We start from the raw sequence: 15137 nt of genomic DNA, 5'->3' as shown, positions 1-15137 counted from the left end.
AAGTCGGATCTTAAGACTTAATAATTCTGAAAATGCCACTTTTAGGAAGTTCCATTTTCTTGTCCTAAATATTTAGGCCTTGTGCTAATGTCCTGGGTCACATGACTGTGAGTGTCTCTTCACTTGGGGGTTGTGCATTCCTTCAAAACAGGGACACAAGGGGGACTGGACGTGGGCAAGATGGATCATCCTGTCAGGATGGCTTGGGACAGAGCTGTGCCCTGCCCCATTTGCACTTCAAAGGGCTCTCCTCCAGCACATACAAAGGAACTTGATACCAGTCTTTTGTTACCACAGACTTCTTAGAGCCTTGACAAGGGAATAACTTTACAGAAAGAGATATGGGGGTAGGACAGAGTGTCCCCCCACACACAAAGCCTGACACCAGGTATGAATATTGGGCCTCCAGAACCACTGCTACCTGAGAGGAAAGAGTCAACCTGCTTACCTTCATCTCAGGCTAATGAGTGACTACAAGGGGGGCTTGGCTGACCTCCTGTTTAAGCTACAGGGAGATGAAAAGCTTCAGAGGCCTCCCTGCAACTGCCTAGCTGCCCTGTTGCAACTGAACCTATCGCTGGAACCAGCCTGAGCCCTGCGGCTTCTGCTGGAGTAAGTTCCTGATCTGATCTCTACAGATGCACTCAGGTCCTGTACCCTTAGCCGGCATAGGTCTTTGCTCCTCCCAAGACGAAAAAGTGGCTCTGCCACCTGCAATGACCACCAGTGCGAAGCTCTGGTGAAGGCCTGCTCTGCAGGATACAGCAACCTTCAGCAATGACTGGCAATGGAAGATCTGAGCTTTGTCCTACAGCAACCACAACCTGCGGTCACTGCCAATGTGAAGCTCCAGCAACGATCATCCACAACACCTGACTGGCTCTTTGTGCTACAGTGATGACAGCCCACAGCGACTCAACCTTCTCTTCATGCTACAGGGACAACCATCCACAACACTTTCCCTGTTCCTTGTAGGTGTCTCCAGCATGATTGGAACTCTTTGTGTCGCACTTTGAGAATGTAACTCTTTTAGAGGGACTAACTTGCTTCCTGCATCCAACCCACACTCCATTGGGGACGACCTTAACTTGTGACTTTCCCCTGGTCTTCCGCGACCAGATGACCGCGATTCATGCTTTTTGCTTTTAGGCACTAGTTTAATAAAAATAAAAAAATTGCAAATCTCCGGTTCTACTGATTGGATGTTTGCTGTTCTTGTATCATTTTATTTATGAAAAGCATCTCTATTTTCTAAATAATTTTGCTTATGTTGTGTATTCATTTTCTTGCTGTTTGTGTGCTGCATAAATAGTTTACACATTTCCTCTAAGTTAAGTCTGACTGATTTGTCCCAAGCTGCCTGAGGTTTAAACGCAGATTAATTTTGTGACTTTAAAGGGGTCCATCTTGGAGTAGAGGGCTTGAAAGTGGACTTTCAAATAGACCTCAGAGGCTGCCTCAAGAGAACTGGAGGGCACTGGACCTGAGGAAGTGGATGTGACGGAAGAGGAGGAGGGTGAGGTAGTAGATGGCATGGCCACATACCCAGAGCTGTAGCAGGAAGAGAAGGAAAACCTGCCCACGAAGCAAGGTCCCCTGCCAGGTGTGGTGTGTCCTCCCACAGTCTGTCCTCTGAGGAATGGATGACAGGAGGGCTGTGAGAGAGTTTCACTGCAGCTGGCCAAATTGAGATTGACTGCATAGAGGAGAAAGGGTGAGGTTGACAGAGCTTTGGAGGAAGAGAAACTCTTAGGGTCCAACAACAGTGGTGGCAGCTACATCACAGTGTCCTGTGGAGAAAGGAAGGTACACATTCCTCAGGACCTGGTGCCCCGATATGTGGCTGGGGTAACATTGATAAGTGGTTCAGAGGAGGATTGGGGCGGGACAAGTAACTAGGAACACATGCTTACAGTAGGGAGACATATCCTTCTGACACTAGAAGTAGATGGCCAGATGAGATATGCTCCTATGAATGCCATTCCTAACACTGAAATTGGGTTCACCCCAGAAAAGTATCACCTGATGTTTAGGGACAGCCACAAACTTTCAAACCAGTCTTGGATGGATTTTCCTGATTACTCCTGTAAGACACTCAGAGGTTTGGTGAGGGGCAGTAAAGTGAGAGGGTTTAATGGGTTGTGTGATCTGATTCGGAGAGAGTACATGCTCAGTACTTGCCTTACAGAGTTGCCCTAACATCCGATTGATAGCAAGCTCACTTCACCTAGAGAGATTGTCAAAGAGGTGGACTTCTGTGTCAGCACAAGAGTGTTTAAGAAGGAATGTGAGGGAAATGTTAAAAGGACGGACAAGGTCCTCACCAGAAAAACGAGAGGGAGAAAAAATAAAAACAAGGAGTTCTCAAAAGGCCCCCAAAACAATTCTCAGCGGTACGATTTGCAGCCACAATCTGATTAAAAGAAGAGTGGTTTCCTTGAGAAGACATCCTCACAGAAGTTCTCCCCCAAATGCTACTAGTGCTACAGGCAGGGGCACATCAAGGGGGTCCCCAAATCTCCCATTAGGCCACAGTCCCCTACTGAAGGGCAGACACCAGAGATGGCTTGGGGGGAGGGTGCCTCAGTTAGCATAGGTGGAAGTGCAAAGAGTATCCTGGTGAACTTGGATGGCAAACAGATGGTGTCAAAGTCCGACATGCCTAATACTTGAAACTGCAGGCAGTGGGTCACCATCAATGGGCAACGGGTGGAGGCTCTGAGAGACACAGGAGCCAGTGCATTTGTGAGGTCATCTGGGGTGCTCAGAGCAGGTAATTCCTAACGTATTCAACCAGGTTGTAAGAGCTGATGACCACAAGAGGTACTATCCTGTGGCTCTCGATCCCCCTTTGAATGGGGGGCATCTCAGTTTCTCTAAGGGTACCTGTGAGTCCAGTCATGACAGTGGATTGTCTGCTCCAAAATGACATGAAGCTCACCAGCTGGAATGAGGTCGAGTTTCAGTCCCACCTGGAGATGTTAGGGTTACCTGAATGGGTATGCCTGACCACATGGTTCATGGCAACCTGGGAGGGACGTCAAGTGGACCTGGAGCCTGGAAAAGTGGCCCAGGTATCTTTCATAAAGAGGAAGTGCAGTTGGGGAAAATCTACTCCAAAGAATACCACTGAATGAGTGGAGGCTGAGTCTAAAGGTGAGCCTACAGTGGAGGACATTGCTGCCCTCAGGGACCTACATGAGCTAGTCGTCTGCAAGCTGAAGGGGACCCATCCAGGGAGGCGTTCTGCAAAGCCCATAAAGAATGCCCTACTTTGGAGGGTCTATGGTGGTAGGCCAAGGCCCAGGCAGCTCTTGTGATAACTCTGGTGAGCAACTGATTTACTGAGAGAATGATTTCCTGCACAGTGAGCCTAAGGCTTCTGAGCCTGATTCAGCCTGTGTCTTTGAGGTCCTGCAGTGCTACAGGGCCTTCGGACTGGGTCTGATTCATGGTAGACCTCTGGTAGGACATCTGCAACAAAACATCCGAAAGATTCAGCAATACCCTCATAGGCATGATTATGGGTTTGTCAGAGCCCTTGAAGCAGAAGTGGGGCATCATCTTGCCATGCCTGTAGTTTGAAAACAAGGATGTGCCACAGAAAGGAGTTGGGTTCAGTCCCTTTAAGCTCCTGTACAGCCACTCTGTCAGAGTCTCTCACCCTTGTAAAGGAGGGGTAGGAGCAAGAGCCTCAGAAAGCCCCCTAGGATGTGGTCAGCTACATGTTGGAATCAGATGTAGCACTTTTGGAAGAAAGCCAATGAGCACCTGGAAGCCAGCCAAGAAGTCAAGCAACTCTGGCATGAACAGAAGGCCACTCTGACTGAGTTTCAGCCTGGTCAAAATGTGATGGAACAAGTAGAACCCAGGGTCCTGCAGGACCAGTAGTCTGGGCCCTCTGAGCTAAAGGAGTGAAAGGGGAAGATAACATACGTGAGTGACCTAAAAACTCCCAGAAACTCTTTAAGGGATTTGTATGTCAATGAGCCTTAACCCCCATTTGAGAGATCTGAGGTAATCATGCTCCTGGTGACAGGTGATGGGGTAGAAGAGGCGAGTAAACCTCTCCCTGACCTATCTTCCATGAAGCAGGATAGATCAGTGGAAGGTGTTGTTCTCTCCACTATCCTTACCCCTGAGCAACAGAGGGACTGTCGCCACTTGCTGAAAAGGTTTGGCTCCCTTTTCTCACTAACCTGGGGCACCCATGATAGTGACACTGGGGACAGCATTCCTATGAAGAAGAAGAAGATCTAAATGCTATCTGACAAGGTGCAAGCCAGGATGGTATGTTATTAAGATTTATACCGCACATGGCAGCCCCAAAAAGGGCTGCCCAACGCTACATGTTTCTATTGTGACAACTCAGAACAAAACTAAGCCTAGGATTCAAATAGCCAAGTCTTCAAATGTTCCCTAAAGCAGAGGTGTTTCAATGTTTTCCCCAGCTGTGTAGACAATTATTCCATAAAACCGGAGCGATATCTCAAAAGGGACATCCTTTCTTCCTAGCCAGTTTAAAGCGGGTTATGACCACCAGATTTGAGTCCACTAATCTTAATGCCCTGGTTGGGCTGTAGGACTGAAACAGTGACAGCCAACTGGGCATGCCCTGCTTGTTTGTGATCCAGCGATCCACACATAATGCTTTGAAATGAATGTGCTTCTCTACCGGAAGCCAGTTCAGGTTGTGAAATTGCTAAGAGACTGAACAGAATTTTGGCAAGTGGTGTAATAATCTCATTTTGATATACCTGGTGATACCTAAATACTAGATATTGCAGTAATCAAGGGTTAGATGACTAAGGACTGAATGATCATCTGCTGCACCTGGGGTAGACAGAAGCCAATTATACCTTTTAGGCTTCTGAAGGTGCAACAGCAAGCAGAAGTCAGCACTTTGGCTCATAACACAAAAGAGGAAGCATCAAAGAGGAAGTGACCAAGGTAGTGGAGCTAGGGGTGACTGGACATGTTTAATTTGATGTTTGGGTACTGGCAGATTCCCTTAAATGAAGGGGCTAAGGAGAGGTCTACATTCTCCACCCCAAAGGGCCAATGTCAATTTAATGTGATGGCCTTAGCCATCAGCGAAAGCAAGCCTGATTATCAATGCCAGTAAGTGCTAGATGGGGTGGTGGATCAGTGGTCTACTTGGGACAGCAAGTTGGTGGGGGCAAGGTGCCGCTCCTACAGCATAAAATTCAGACCATCTTGGCTTGGGAACCCCCAAGACACAGAATGAGATGAGGGCCTTCCTAGGCCTTACTGGTTATTACAGGATATTTGTCAAGGGCTATGGCACCATTGTAGCCCCTGTGACACAGTTAACATCAGCCCAAAAAGGTGATCGGGACAGAGGTGTGCCCGCATGCAGTAGTCAGTTTGAAGGAGCCCATGTGCATTACACCTGTACTCAAGGCCCCTGACTTCTCCAAATAATTAATTGTTCAGATGGATGCCTCAGAGCATGGCACAGGGCTGTGCTCTCACAGATGAATGAAGCAGGCCTAGACCAACCTGCAGCCTTCATGAGAAGGACTCTAATTCTCAGGGAACACAGGTGAAGTCTATAGAGAAGGAAGCCTTTTCAGTGTTCTAGTCACTGAAGAGGTTGAGACCATACTTGTTTGGGACTCACTTTCAGGTTCAAACAGACCACAGATCCCTCAGATGGCTAATGTAGATGAGGGGTAAGAATCCCATATTGTTGAGGTAGTCAATCTCTTTATGGGTAATGAACTTCACATCAGAGCATTGTCCTGGAACTGAACACTAGAGTGAGCTCCTGATCCCCAGTAGGTGCCACCAGGTCCTGGAACCTTGACTGACATCTTACTGAGATCCTCCCAAGAGGAAAAGGTGAAATCCTGAAGTTTGGACTCTTTGTGACTGTTAACAGGCACCTTTAAGTTGAGATTCTTACGTCCATGACACCTGTCAATACAAAGCTCCGGTGAAGATCTCCTCTTTGCGCTACACTGACCACCATCAACAATCAGCTACGTGAGATAAGCACTTCGTTCTACAGCAATGACAGCCCACAGCAATCACCAATTCGAAGCTCCAGCAACAATTGTCTCATCGTACTACAGTGACGACAGCCCACACCACCTGGCCTGCACTTTGTGCTACAGCAATGACCATCCATAACACTTTCCCTGCTCCTCATGGCCTCCTCTACCGCAGACGGAACTCTTTACACTGGAGTTTGAGCCAGCATCTCTTACTGTGGGACTAACCTCATCCCGTATCTGATACGCGGTCTGTCACAATCAGGCTGAACTTTTGAGTTTCCCTCATCTTGTCTGACAAGAGGAATGTGAGTGGCACTTTGTGCTTTTAGGTGCTATTTTGACTAAAAACTTTAAAATTACATATCTCTGAATATACCGATTGGATTTTTGTCATGCTGGTATCATTCTATTTATTACAATTCGCTCTGGTTTTCTAGGTTGGGTTGGGGTTTTTCTTGCGTTGTTTTCACTTTATTTCAGTTTGCTGTACTGCATAAATACTTTACACATTGCCTCTACCTTAAGCCTGTCTGGTTTGTACCAACCTACCAGAGGGTTAAGCACAAGTTAAGTTAGTGACTTTTTGTGGTTCTACCTGACAAGGATTGTGGCTGTTGCCTGAGTGGAGATCCCACCCTCTCAACCAACAACCCAGTTTCTTACACTTACTTTATGTGATGCCGCCCAAGAAGTAGTGAATTTAAGACATAGTCATACCTATGTATTCTTACGACTTCTCAGAACATTTCAAGCTATTTTTTCACAAATGACATATATTTCAATTATAGTTCATTTTTGTTGACTGTGCAACAAGACAGAAATGTATTTTATTGTATATTATTGTAGTAGCCGGTACCACTGATAGCTCAACTAATAGCTTACATACTCAGATTGTAATTTTCCTGGATTTAAAAGTTTTCAAAACCAAATGCATGGTTGGGATCCATATGCATAACAACTAGTGAATGAATTGCTAGAATAAATGAATACTTGGTGTACACTCATGTTTTGGTACTATATTAGTGGACTCATGGTAGGTTGCAATAAATTAGTGGTAAAGAATACTGGAAGAGCTAGTGTGCCCAATGATCTTATTTCTTTAAATGTTTATTGGGTGGTCACAAATCATTCCAAGTCTAGGAATGCATTTGAACTGCACAGCTGCCAAGAGACTAAGGGGCATATTTACAATTAAGTGGTGCATCAGCTATAATTTGCCACTTTTCTTGTGCCCCCATGCTCCCCACTAACATCACCATGATAGCACCGTATTTACAATACGGCGCACCATGGCACACATTAGCACAATAGCGTCAATATTTTTGGCGCAATTGTGGCACATTGGTCGACTAGTATAACACATTTTCCTTAACTTCTACGTACAACTTTCTTTTATTTTTTGTTGTTGTTCTGCCCTTTACCGGTATATTCATAGACAGATGCTATTATTGAAAATCTACTTTGACGAGACAGTGAGATATTGGAAATGAATAGAATGGATATTGCAAACTCAGATGAAAGAAGATTTATGCCAATACGAAAGCTACCGTTCAGGTTACAGAGACCTTACACATTAATAAAGCATACATTTTTCTTAGTAGAGACCAGTAGTTCGGGGTTAGGCATCAGACAGCAATTGTGATGATAAATAAGGCCACAAACAGGTATCTCTAAATAGGTAAGGAAATGCTTTTGTGTAAGTCTTTGTATAAGTCTTGAAATAACCGTGTAACATCAACTATTATTTAAAACCAAAAAATATAATTAGCATTGCTGGTTCCCAACTTAGTCTGAACTAGTCCTCATTAAGGGCCAGATGTAGGAAGAAAACATTTTGCGAGGTGCAAATTGCGAGTACTAGCGACTCGCAATTTGCACCTTGCAAAATGTTATGCAGAAAGGTGTCTCAGACACCTTCTGCGACTCGCTATGGGGTCGCAAAGACCCATCTCATGAATATTTATGAGGTGGGTCGCAGTTTGCGACCCCATAGCGAGTCTTGGCACTCATGGGGATGGTGGCCTGCTGGAGAGAGCAGACCACCATGTCCGTGACTGCTTTTCAATAAAGCATTTTTTTTTTTTTCTCTTTGCAGCCCGTTTTCCTTAAAGGAAAATGAGCTGCAAAAACAAAAATTACCGAAACCTTTTAGTTTCGGTTTTTTTCAGAGTAGGCAGTGGTCCATAGGACCACTGCCTGCTCTGAAAAAATATTTTTTTTTGCATTCACAAAGGGGAAGGGATCCCATGGGGACCCCTTCCCGTTTGTGAATGAGTTACCATCCACTTCAAGTGGATGGTAACTGCGAGTTGATTTGCGACCGCTTTCGCGGTCACAAATCAACTCTACATCGCGATGCGGTCGCAAATAGTAAGGGAACACCCCTTCCTATTTGCGAGTCGGAATCACATTTTGCGAGTCGGTACCGACTCACAAAATGTGATTCTGCATCGCGTAAGGGCTTTTGCGCCTCGCAAACGGCGTTTTTCGCCGTTTGCAAGGCACAAAAGCCTTCCTACATCTGGCCCTAAATGTATTGTGGAACTACAAGAATTTTATCCTCCATCAGCTTCACATGTTAAAATATTTTCTGAATTTTTCTTCTAGAACATTGCCCAGTATTAGAGTTCCTAGACACCCGGGCACTAGGAACATTGTCGATGTGCCAAACTGTAATGGAAAGGCAGAAGAACCGCAACCTCCCCGCAAACCCACTGAGCACTACTTGAGTGAGATGCGTTCTAGGTAACAATCAATCCTCTGAGCTATGGCACGGATATTTAGTGGAACCCATACCCTCTTTCACCATTGAGAGACACTCTCATAACACCAGGAAACCATAGATATATTTTATAGTTTTTTCTAAATCAAAATCCTATATTAGTACATAAAATCCATATAGTATCTAGTATAAAAATGAACTAACGATGTTGATAATGTCTAGCAAAATTGTGATTAACAAATAATGTAAATTTGGGGAAATATCATAAAGTCTTCTTTACAATAATATTGTTAACCCACCTGCACTTCTCTTGGCTAATTGAGCTAAGCATTAGCCCCAAAAAGATCTCTAATGCCAGTTTGAAAGATAGTTCACCCCTTCATAACTTCTCTGAGTAACAGGACCAATGTTCAGCAAACTGACTGTTTCTGCTATTCTTGTCCATGTTGGCAAGCAGGCAGATAAACCCACTAAGCAAAGGCTAGATGTGCCTCTGGGCAGCCTTCGTGAAGGCAGGACATTACAGTTGTGTATAGACTTTCTCGCAAGTCCCTGGTCGGAAGTTTCTCTTTCTTATTACACTCTGTTCGTAGTTTATATAATGTATGTGAACATTATTGAACAATTTTAGTATAAATAATTAACAGAAAGGCCCTAGAACCCTTTCACTTACTTTCTTTGTAATCCTGCCTATTGTTTAAAAAACAATAAAAGAGCAGTGGAATTATCAGCTTCCAAGAAGCGTTGTTCATTATTTAACAGAAATCACCGAAAAGGCAATTTTATCCCTACAGAAATACATTAATATATTCATACTTAGTTATCATGTTGGATTTTATAGCGACATGAAGCGACATGAATAAATATCCATTTAAACTCAACATATACACCTAAATAAACACAATAGATAATTCAAGAAGGGGGATATCTAAAATTAAAAAGGTACGATGAACATAGCAATAAAATGAATCACATGCTGTTAATCCTCAAAGATAAGCTATTTACTGAAAATATGCACTTTTTGACTGAAGCATCTGTTTCTCATGTTGCGTGACACCAGTTCTCTAAAATAAAAGCTTACAATTTTTTGTGAATAACTCTTTTTGTCCTGTGTTCTTTCATTTTTAATAAATGTAGAGGTGCTCCAAACATTGGTTAACCCTTTTGTAAAGTATGTGTAGATGCGACTTCCCCACATGAGCAAAATCTGCCTTATATGTTCTTGTATTGCCATCACATGACAGGAATGCCCATTTAGCTAGGGATGCTTACACTATGTAAGGGATGCTTGCAGTATGCCAGTGTCATCATTATGTCTGCAACTAACCCCATTTTGTCAGGGATAAACTCAGCTATGAATAAGATGGCAATAATTGTGAATCACATGGCAACCACGATATCCAGACTATGTCAGGGCAACAAAGGTGCCAGGCGTAGCTAACTTGACTCCATGGGTAGCACAATATACCAAGGACACCCACAATAGATAGCCTAGTTCTTCCCTTATGCCATTATTGAGCCCAATTATGCCAATAGTAGCAACAACTGTGTCTTATATACCAATAATATCTGCAATATGCAATACCGTGAGGGTTGTTTTCAGACCATTAACTCAATTAACTCCCTTGGTACAGAGGATGAGCCATTTGCATCCTCTACAATACCTCACTGCTCTTGTCTTTACACCAAGAGTAGAAATTACTTCTGATGCTTGCATCAGAAGTATTTTTTATTTTTATTTTTTTTAAACCTTGAGCTCTGATGGAAGAGCTTCCCTTGCAGCCTTCGATTTGTTTTTTTTGCAATCAGTATGCCACCATGCATGCTGACTTTTCGAAAGATTGATGGTGAAACGTGAAAGCACCTGAAGCACAGAAGGGAATTTGGGTTGTCTGCCTTATTCTACTATTCTGGGAGGAGGGCAGAAATTCCATTAGGCACCTGTTTTTATATTTAGAAGAAGGAAATTGGGTGTGGTCTGGCCACCCCAGGCATTGGGCTTTGTCCCACCCTTAAAGGCCCCAACAGTCTTAATGTGCCCCTAAGGAGGACAGATTGGGAGTTTACTAATATCTGCCCTAATTGAAGGGAGACAAGAAAGCCTGGACTGATTGTATCTCGAATATGCCTTCCCCTAGAAAGATAGTAATCCCACTAAACACCACACTTATAAAAAGAAGGCATGGTCAAACCACCCAGACATCAGATCACACAGCCACCTCTAAAGGTCCTTTCTTCCATGGTGGGAAGAAAGTCCACTAAACAATAGGGATAGATTAAAAAGTTAAATGGGGTGGGAATGACCCATCCTAGCATCTAGCCATTCAGCCCCCTGAAAGACCCCATGAGTCTTTCTGTCCCCCTGGGGGCAGATTGGCACATTTATTTCCAATGTGCCCCCTCCTATGGGGGCAGAAAACCCACTAAATGCCAGCAGTAAAGAGTGGAGTGGGGCTGGCCCATTCTGGCATCATGCTGGACCCACAACTTCAAAACTCAAGCATGCATCTAAAGCATCCCCATCCTGATAGCAAACAACATGAAATTTGAATTCTTTTGGGCACAGTTTTGGCATATGGGCCAGCAGATCCAGATATAACCAGCCCATTTTGCCTCCCCTGGGCACTAGAAATTGTATCATGCAACAAGAGGTGGGATATACAGTACAGTGCCATCCTTGAGTGGGGAGAAAGCTAACTAGACACCAGGAATAGATTTCTAATAAAATGAGGTGGGTCCTGGCATCAGAATGCACCTCTAACATTGAGGGTCCAACACTTTTTTGTACTCCTCTCCCCCAAGGGACTAGAGCATCCCTGTGGCAAGTGAGAGGAAATTTGGCCATACTTCATGGCATAGGGCGGTAGAGAGGGGTTTAACTCCCCCACTTTGCCTCACCTAGATAGTATGAAGACTGCATGGTGTCCGGTGGACCCCTCACCCCATTCTGCTTCTCACTGTTTTCCCTGCTGGTCTGGTTTTGAAGCAGTCTGGGGTGGGCAGATAGGTGGTTAACACCCCAATGTGATCACCCATGGAGGAGATGGAGCATTTGCAACCATTGCAGGAATTAATACCCTTAGAAGGTGATTAATCTTTGGACCCAGTAGGTGGTGTGGTAAAACCACTAACACAATTTCAATACCAACCGAATTCATTCAGACACCATGACCAATGTGGCCCACGGAAAGAAAACTCCAGTTGAAAATACAGTTAAAGGATTTATTACAGACATAAGCTCAAAGCCATGTAGACATTCTCAAAAACAAGTTATAAGGATACATGATCACCTAGGGTTGCCTATGGCAATGAAATAAGTTCAGGCAGACGAATGGTAACAAAACTAAGCCTTCTAAATCTTAAAAGTGCATTTCAAAGGGGCAAAGGCAGAGAGAAAAATACCTCTCCAAGGGGCATAGCATACAGTGACTCTTCTTCGGCAAGACATTTGGAACCTCTGCAAAGCATTTAACCAAAATCCAACTGGTCAACAGTATAGTAAAGCTCATAGGTATTTTGACTAGCCAAAAGTATAGGTCCAATCTACATTGAAGGGGCATCATCCAACAGAAATCAGTCACATGACTCAAAGTTGAAATATCTACATCCTCTCCCAGGTCTGTCATAGGAAGATCTTCCATCTGTGTGAATCCACGTAAGTTTGAAACAATTGTATACAATATCAGTCCATGTTCCACAAAGTCCTCCTCTGAAGGACAATATGATACATTTCTCTATGTATAAACAACAGGGCCTACTACCAAAATTTAGCTTTCTCATGGGATTGAAGTCTGAAAGAAAACTCATTTTAAGAAATGAATCAGCATTTCCTGCACATTCACAAAATACAAACTTTAACATGCCTCACTTAGGCTAAAGCAAGAGAGTTACAGCAATACAACAAATAAATATATTTTAATAAACACATGTTATGCAAACCTATGAATTCAGCAATAATAATACTGCATTCATATGAATAATACATTTAATTTTAAACAGGAAAGCTGTGTTAATGCAGTTCATTAGCTATAACAGAGAAGTACATTTCTCTAATTTTTGCAGACATTTTTAATTCATTAATCATTAGAAATTCAACATAGTTTCAATATATACTGCTAAAGTCTACATTACATGATGATATCAGTTTAATCCTTCTAGCACGTCATTTACTTCACGTCAACTACCACCTAAGTCGAATGCTGCAATGTAGACAAATGCACAATTAAAATGCGCGTCGGTGTAGCTTCTACTTTACAAACCATTAGTACTTTGATTAACATAAGACATAAATTGTCACATATTGATGACTCTTGTGCCACAAGGGACACTACTAACATTTTGACTACATCAGGGGGTGAAAGCACATTAGACTATCAGGGAAAAAAGAGAAAAGGAGTAAAGTGGGGTTCTGGACAATCTTGGCATCGGGCCTGGCCCCACCACCAGATATTATTTCTACCCCATGTGAAGGCAGAATGAGGGGTTTGGATTCTTTCTGCCAGTCCGTATGTCAAAAGTATGGCCAAAGATATCCCAGTTTCCTCTCTCTTGCCTTGGTTAATAGATGCACTATTTGGGGTCTGGGTCTGCTGGAAACTAGAGAACCCTAATAGTCATGGGCATTTCTGAAGCCTGGAGACCCAGGGGAATTCAGTGTGATGTGGCTTGCATGGGTCCAAGATTGAGTTTTTTTTACACAGATTTCCCTATGAATGGGAAAGTATAGGTTAGAGTAGGGTTTTTTTCAAGTATATATTTCACAAAAACTAAGGCACTTCCATCCAATGGTCAAAGTTTCACAATTCTACACTCCCACACTGCTCCTGATTAAAACACTGCTTCCTATTTGTGGGTGGACTTAACACACACCACTTGAAAGAATCAAAAAGAACCAAAACTGTAACCATGTGAAAACATCATTGACACCATATTGACTTCACAGGATCTACATTTTTGACCAGCAACTATCACAAGTGGTAGGCCCAGGCAGAATGATGGAGTGCTGTTCTTATAAAAAATAGTGGAAATGCTAGGTGATAGGAATTTTGTGGATTCCCCCTAGATTCTGAAACTTACCCTTACCAAAACATGAGAAAAATCTGTGATTTAGCCAACGTTTGACATTTGCAGGATATTCTGTGTAAAATAATGCATGTGATCCATGTAAACCACACCACCCTTGGCTCCCCTGGTTTATTTTTCAGAATTGTCTTCCATTGGTAGGCTTCCCTGGGTGCTGGCCGAGCCTGGGCCCAAATACCCCAGTTACCCACATAGCTAGAATGAGTGAATTTGAAAGGAAAAATCTTGATTTTTCCTTGTTGTTTTGCAGTCTTTCCTCTCCAGAATGTTAGCGCGTCTGACCTTATTTGGTTTCTTATCATTAGATTATAAGGGGACGCGTTAGAGGTTCAATGGACCTTTTGATGATGCTTGGAGTAGTTCCCACCATAAGACTCAGTTTCAATACAAATCAATAGCAATACAAATCAATAACACCAATAATCTTGGGAGTCAGTAATTTCCACACACCATGACCCCGTGGCCATGAAGAACCACACTTTTATGTAAAAGTTAGAATGTTTATTTTCCTAATCTCAAAATCAAATGATAAGCATACAGAAACAATTGTGATTGAATCTCAATTTAATCAAAGCGTGGATCACTACCTATTCTAGAGTTATAGTACAAATCAAAAGGAAGAATAACTGTGCAATAGAAATGGCATACATTTAGATTCAGCAAAGAAAAGACATTAACTGTTGTTAATTTTTAGCACGCATCATCAGTGATTATCCTAACTAACCTTCTGATTAGAATAGCATGTTTGGGCTTCATGCAAAACAATTTAGTCAACACAAATTTGGAAAACATCTGACTATCAAAATTAGCAGTTGGCACCTAGAACAAAACAAATAGACATAGTAATCAGCAACATCGTCTTATACCTTGCCTCAATTTGGTTCAGCAAGCAGTGACAGTCTTCGTCAACTGGACATCTGTTCGGTCAGCAAAGCTTCGGAATTCAGCACTAGAGTTCAAGATAGAAATATCTCAGGAAGGGGCATAATATAATGTTGTGTCTTGGCTACAAAGTTAGGAAAAAGTTAAGCATGTCTCCTCTCAGGACAGTTAGGAAAAATAATGAGGAATGGCCTCTCTCCTCTCCGTGCAGTCTGGCTAAATTAGATTCCCTAAAACTACTTCCCACATTGCTATTGGTCAAAGAATCGTACATTTACGTTTAGTCCAATGAAAGTAGAACTTCAAATCTAAGAATTTACGAAACCTTTGTTCACATATTGATGATTGGATCCTCTTCTCCTGTTCACGTGTGCTCGTCGGGTAACAAAATTGTATCAGCTTATACTCCAGTCAGTGCTTCCATTGTCAGC

The sequence above is a fragment of the Pleurodeles waltl genome, chromosome 2_2 (assembly GCF_031143425.1).
Source record: "Pleurodeles waltl isolate 20211129_DDA chromosome 2_2, aPleWal1.hap1.20221129, whole genome shotgun sequence".
In the NCBI taxonomy this organism is placed as follows: Eukaryota; Metazoa; Chordata; class Amphibia; order Caudata; family Salamandridae; genus Pleurodeles; species Pleurodeles waltl.
Note: the sequence above shows the minus strand (reverse complement) of the source record.